This window comes from Saccopteryx bilineata, chromosome 2 (genome assembly GCF_036850765.1).
Source record: "Saccopteryx bilineata isolate mSacBil1 chromosome 2, mSacBil1_pri_phased_curated, whole genome shotgun sequence".
NCBI lineage: Eukaryota > Metazoa > Chordata > Mammalia > Chiroptera > Emballonuridae > Saccopteryx > Saccopteryx bilineata.
In genome coordinates this window covers 227,664,638-227,671,654 of record NC_089491.1, presented here as the reverse complement: position 1 = coordinate 227,671,654, position 7,017 = coordinate 227,664,638, and the positions used below count along the sequence as shown (strand labels likewise).

At 42.1% G+C, this 7,017-nt stretch overlaps 1 long non-coding RNA gene across 1 annotated transcript; it reads left to right on the top strand.

Moving 5' to 3' along the window:
• The first annotated feature begins 1,766 nt into the window (after positions 1-1,766).
• LOC136323149 (uncharacterized) lies at positions 1,767-3,052 on the top strand. Its single transcript, XR_010728924.1, has 3 exons — positions 1,767-1,822; positions 2,092-2,229; positions 2,967-3,052. It is a non-coding gene; the product is annotated as an uncharacterized lncRNA (long non-coding RNA).
• Positions 3,053-7,017: the final 3,965 nt, after the last annotated feature.

Here is a 7,017-nt window from a genome sequence, read left to right as displayed (position 1 = left end):
ATTTGATGAAGCAAAGCACAATTTCCTAAACCCTATTTCCACTTTTACTTGCAAAATTGTTTTCTGTACTCTTTTACTTTTCCTGACTCTCTTTTTCTCTTGATTTTCCCCCTCCTTTTTCCTCCATGAAAGAACAGGAATTTCAAGTCAAAAGGCCAAAGAATCAGAATGAGGGGGGAGCCTTTTGGTTTCTATCTTTCTATTTCAAGATCTGATGGGGTCAGGTAGATTTGCACAGTAGCTGAGGTGCTGTATTACCTAATTATGGCTCCAAGAACTGAAATTTGGAAGGAAAAAAAAAAGGAAGTAATTAGGCCTCTCCCTCCTAAAATGCCTTTAAAATGTGTTACAGGAAATACGTGCTGCAGCGTCCAACAGAAAGAGCTGCAAGAGCTCTGAGATTTCAAAACACCATGGGCTTGGAGCTTAAAGGGGATTAGAGAGCCTTGAGCTATAAACCAGTCTGATCCCCTAAATTAACCAGATCCCTGCCCAAGCTCAAGAAGACATTGTCCCCAAGAACACCTGTACTGAGGACAATTCTTAGATACAAATCAGTAAGATGCTCTAAATTGAACTTGCCTTAGTAAACCCTTTGTACTCAAAAAGACTAACAAATAGGAGGCAGCCTGAAGCAGAGTGCTTCAGGGCACAGACCCAGGCCAGACTTGCTGGGTTGGAATTCTGTTCCACCAGTGTTAACGATTAAATTATGTCCACTCTTCCCACCTCCCAAAATTCATAGGTTGAGGTCTTAACCTCAGAATGAGACTAGATTTGGATAGCGGGTCTTTTAAAGTGAGGTCATTAGGGTGGGCGTTGAATGCCATAGGCCAGTTGTTCTTTTAACAGACAGGGAAAATACATGTGAAGATGAAGGCAGAGACTGGGGTGATGCTTCTATAAGCCAAGGAGCACTAGAGATGGCCAGGAAACCAGCAAAGGCTCAGAGAGACGTCTGGAACAGGTTCCCCCTCACAGCCTCAGAAGGAACAACCCTGCCCTCAAGCTGATTCCCAACTTCTGACCTCCAGGCTGAGAGACAATAAGTTTCTGCTGTGTAACCTGCCCAGGTTGTGGTGCATTATTACAGCAGCCCTGGCAATCTAACACACCCAGTTACCATCCATCTGTGTGACTGTGGGCATGGCATCAGGCACATATAGGTAACAGTAACACTGTCTTAACACGATGGTTGTTAGGAGAATTGAATGAAGTTATATGCACTAGTGCTTTGAATAGAAGTTGACAAAGAAGAGGTCCATGAGAATTTGTTAAATGAAAAATTAAAAAAATTTAAAAACATCTATACAAGTCATTACAGGAATTCTTAGTGAAATGCTCTGAAATTGTTTTCATCCTTTAGAAAGCCTGGATGCCATTCCTTATTCCAAGCATCACCCACACACTATTCCAATCAGAGCTACGCCATTTTCTCCACTTTTCTTTCAATAGCGTGATCGGGCCGTGCCCAGGACCGTTCGGTTGCTAATCAATTATTAATCCGGGAGTTAATAATTCATGTTAATTGGTGCTATAAGGCACTTTCTCTGGCAAATGTGAACAAAGGTCATAACTTTTTAACAGCAAAGGTGAAACCTTTTCTAAGTTTCTTTTTCCATGCTCTATCATGGAAATATGAAGATAGGAAAGGCAAAATTTAACCAGAGCTGGGAATGCGAGATAATTCCAAGGGTAAAGGTCTGGCCCTTCCACCGTATGTCACAGGCCAGCACTGGCCACTGGAAGAACAGAAGAGATCCAGAGAACTGAGGACATCAACCCCAGGAGAGCTTTCCCAGCAAGCATACAGCACACTCAGGTTTGTGATTCTTTGACAAGATTACATGCAATAATTATTAGTGTTGACTTGCTCCTGACACAAAAAAAAATTCATTAAAATACAACAAGGCATTTGAGAGACTAGCTCACCAGCGGAATTTTTCATAATGAAGGATAATTCTTCAAAATCACGTCGGGAGGGCATTCATTCCCCTGGGGTGACCACCACAGAATCCCAGTCAAATCCCTGTCAGCACTGACTTCTTTGGGTTTAATTAACATATTTACGGCCCTGCCTTTTCTTTCTAGAAAGAGTATGGAATAATTTCTGATTGCAGACAACAGAAGGCAAGAAATTAAAGGCATTTTTACCTTGATCCATTTGTATTTAACTGTCCAAATCATGGATTCACCTTTGGGTCTATGAAGCAGCCATGAGCGGCCCTGGTACTTGGGTGTTTTATACTTTTTTTTTTTTTTTAGTCTTGATTATTTGAAAGCTTCATGTCAAGTCTCAGACTGATGAAAGAAAACAACATTTTCCTATTTGGAGAATAAAACTATTCTTAGTAGGGTTTTTTTTTTCAGTTGTGATTAAGAGATAGATGTAAAATATGACAAGAATGATGTCTGAGGACTTAGGATAAAATTGAAATGGAAACCACTGGTTTAAAGCGTTTCAGGGCGAGAAGTCAAATCTTCTAGCTCTTGTTTCTCTAAAGAAAATTTGAATAGCATATGCTTTTCATTGGGTTCCCTTTCAGTCATTTACATATTGGGGAAATGTATATTTGGCAACAGGTCCTATTTTTAGGAGTCCTTGAAACTTGCCCTTTGAAAAATGTTTTCATTTCTGGCACATGTGTGTGTGTATGTTAAGCTGAATGAAAACACAAAGCAAAAAAAAAAAAAGAAAAGAAAAAGAAAAATATGTACCTAAAGGAATGATTTTTCCAGCCCCATGTAGCACAATAAGAAAGCAATCATTCAGCTGTGCCTTAAAAAATGGATCCATGCCTGGATTTTCCAACTATTTCCTTCTAAATGACCACTTCTCTACAGAACAGCACTAATAGAGAGAGACAGGTTGTCATAGTGCCAGAACTAAAGCAGCGAGAAAGGATGGAGGCTCTGTTTTAAAGGAGGCACCCAACCAAATAATACCCACTCTGTTTCCCTTGCAGCCTCTGGGTTGACTCAGATGACAGTGCCACCGGACCAGTGTGTGGCTCAGAGCGTGACTTCCGGGCCTGACTTTTGATCCCCTACCAGACTTCTATTATTTGCAGTCAGTAACAAAGATTCATCCTTGTGTCCATCCAGCAGCAAGGAGAGTCTTTGTCACTTAGTGTAATTAATAGCTGCACCTCGCAGGGGAAGAAGGGAGGAAGGAGGCCCTGCACACACACACAGACTTGGGTGGATTCAGAACGAGCTTCATGGATCTTCACTGCTTTTTGACCAATGTAAAATGCAGGAACAAAGGTGGGAAGTTGGTAAGCAAAGTGTTCCCTTTTGTGCTCTGGCTTCCCACCGCCAGCCCTGGAACTGTAGTCCAGGGAGCTCTCTGACTTTTCCCAGGGACCAGGTGGCGTGAAGACTCTCCCTGTGTGTGTTGCATACCTGTGTGTTGTATCTTTCCTGCTGCTCCACCACCTCATCCCCATGATCCTGCAGGGAGAGAGCCCATTAAAGCATACAACATAAACATAGAAGTGAGAGTTGGGGTCATTTAATCTGCTTGGTAACCTTTCAGGGAATATACTTTAGGCCCTGTTTTAAAATGCAAGACATGAGAAACGAGGTTTGCAGAGGCTGGTGCCAGCCCAGGGAACACAGATGGTGAAGGCAGCCAAATCTATATTCAAATCCAGGGTTCTCAGCTCATTTTACTTGGTTTGGTACCATTTCTTTCACTTTCTGGACTTATTTTTTTATTATTTTGGGGGCCTCTGTTCTTTCTTCCTCCTTTTCTTCCATAAAAATGGTTGGGTTGATCTCACTTGTCCCTGGACCCGTATCTTCTGTCTTCTATCCTGAGGCAAACCCAGCCATACATCTCATGGGATCAGGGTGCCTTTAAATACTAGCAGCCCCTCACCATCACCCTACTTTCAATCCATGTGTCTCAAAGGTCTCTTCCCAGGGACCATTTTGCCACTTCCTTTAGCCAATATACAAACATTCTAAGGCAATGGTTTTTTTGTTGTTGTTGTTTGTTTGTTTATTTTGTGACAGAGACAGAGAGAGAGAGAGAAGGACAAATAGGGACAGACAGGAAGGGAGAGAAATGAGAAGCATCAATTCTCTTTGTGGCTCCTTAAGTTGTTCATTGACTGCTTTCTCATATGTGCCTTGACCAGGGGCTACAGCAGAGTGAGTGACCCCTTGCTCAAACCAGCGACCTTCGGCTCAAGCTCGATGAGCCCTTACTCAAGCCAGCAACCTCAGAGTCTCGAACCTAGGTCCTCTGCGTCCCAATCCGACACTCTATCCACTGTGCCACCACCTACCTGGTCAGGTAACAATGGGTTTCTTTTTTCTTTTCCTCCAAGAAGAGAAAGTGAACATGTCCTACAATTTCCATCCCTGACCCATGATCATCCACCACATCTTAAAAAAAAAAAAATCTCACTTTGCACAATTTCTCCTCGGTTCACCCATCAACTATCCCCACCAGGTGCTCTCACCTGTCTCCCAGGCAGACTGATGAGGAACATCCGGTCCCATTTATCGTGGGTGCTTGGGCCTCCTATCCCTGCTCTGTTGCCTTTCCCATGCAACCAGCTCTACCCGGACTCCCGTCTTCTCTTCAGGAGCCAGGACTCCCTGACACTTACTTCTGAACACGATGGCTCTCCATCCCCATCCCTCTGACCTCCTATATTCATAGCTCTGCTTCAGGACCACCAGCTCCTTCTCCAGGGCCCTGTTTCAATCATCCCACCAATCTAACAATCAATCATTTCATTGCCCCTGAAGTGTTTCCAGTCAATGTTTGTGATACTCCTCATCCAGTCTGGGGCTTACCCAACCTGGCTGCATGGTGACAAGCTGCAGCAATAACAGCATGGGAACCCAGCCTCCATTGGTTGGTTCTGATCTGGGCTGTGTGGCTTTAGGCATCACCCCTTCCTTCCTGCTCAGCCTTTCTAAGCTCCTAAGGACAGGAGTTCCTGTTAGTCTTGGTGGCACTATGTACATAATAAATTATAATACTACAAATGTGCATTAAGTTCTAATTCTATGCATGGGTATTAAATCCTAATTATGCCTTCCACACTCATGGAAGCTCCCTGCCTACAAAACACGTTATTTTTGAGCCAAAGTTGCTCTGTTTACCCTGAAAGCTCAGCCCAGAGTGGCAAGCTCTGCAAGCACAATTTTAATTCCTACCCTACAGCACCCGTTTTTGGTGGATGTGTTCCTAAGTGAGTAAATCATCCCTTCCTTCCACCCTAACCACCTCCCAACACACACACACACATTACACCAGTGGTTTTGCCTTAATGAATAAAAACATACAGATTCCTGAGGCCTTGAGTGACAAGCTGGAGAGCTGGCTTCTGCTGCTGTCCTAATAGCTACTATCCATTCATAGAATCCACCAGAAAGCTGTGCCAATGTTCTGGGTACATGCTAAGCTAGAGAGAAAGCTGGAAGGGAGCACCAGTTGCCCCCAAATCCATCTGTGTAGCCCAGACCATGCCCTAGGTTCCAGACTAGGGAATTGCCTGTCAGATGTCCCAATGTCCATCTAGATGTCTAAGAAGCAAAATGTCATGACCAAGACCAACTGCTTTGCTCGCCTATCCAGGTGAAACCAGGTAGAGCTTTGGGAGTGATCCTGGACTCCTATTCATCATCTCTGACATCTTCCAAGTCGTATCCAAAGCCTGCTAAATGAACTACCTAAAGTCACCTGACTCTGTCCTCTCCTGTTTGGTCCCATTATTCCCTCTGTGATACAGAACTGGAATGGTATTGCAGTGCCATAACTGTCTTTAGAACCTGCACCTTGGGATTGTCTGAAACCCTCACTGCCTCTCTATTGCCTGCACAATAAACTGTGGAGAGGTCCAGGCTAGAAAAATAGTTTTGGGGGCAACAGGAGCCTCAATCCGAGTGTTCCATTTCAGCTTGCTCTCTAGACCAACATATACATATACTAAAGACTAATGCCACTTCCTGCTAGATTCCAACAAATGGACAATGGACAACATTAGAATTACAGAAAAAGCTTAGGTGTAATACAAAGCGGTATACAAGGCTTTCCAAGGTCTGGCTTCTGCTGAAATCTAATTTACAGCAACACTCGACTGCTTATAGTTCACCAAAGCGACCAGCCTTTGTGCAAGTACTCCCAGGCAGAAGATCTTTCCCCAACATCCTCACACCCCCACACAAACACCCTCCACACTATTCATCAGAGGAAAATTTGTTTACAAGCTTTCTCAGAGATTACAGCCTCTGAGCTCTGTCTCCTGACCACCTCATCATTAACGTGAACAGCAAATTCCCTCACAGAACCAAATATACACCCCTGCACATAGAAGAATACAATGGCTCCCTCATCTATTGTGGGGGTTAGGTTCCAGAACTGCCCACGATAGGCAAAAATCCACGAAGTAGTGACCTTATATTTATTTTATTATTTATATATATTTTAAGGCTTTATTTCAATTTAATATTCTTTTAATATATTTTAATTAATTTTTTTTCAATTTTTAGACTAGATAATGCTAACTTTATCACAAAAATAATTAAAATAATAAATATATAAAAATACCTACATACCGCAAAATCCTGTGATAGAGCAAATAATCCGCAATAGAAAAATATACAAATAAAAATCCATGATACAGTGAGACTGCAAAAAGTGAACCATGATATGGTGAGGGATGACTGTAATGACTTTCATCAATTTCACTACTCAACAAATTATTTTATTGAGTATTTGAACACAAAGGTTATTATTCACAACATATCTTATTGGAATTATATTGTGCTACATTATTGGTTGGTGAGTAAAAATACAATATGCCTGATTTAAATCTAATGAAATTAGTCCATTTTGCCAAGTTAAATCTCATTAGCTATGCATGTGTAATTTATCTTTCTGTGTTGCTCAAACATACAAATAATAAAATTTTTGTTTTCTGATATGTACACTATTTACTTTTCCACAAAATATTCTAAAGAGAAAGGTCAAAAACAACTACCATGATTATCTAA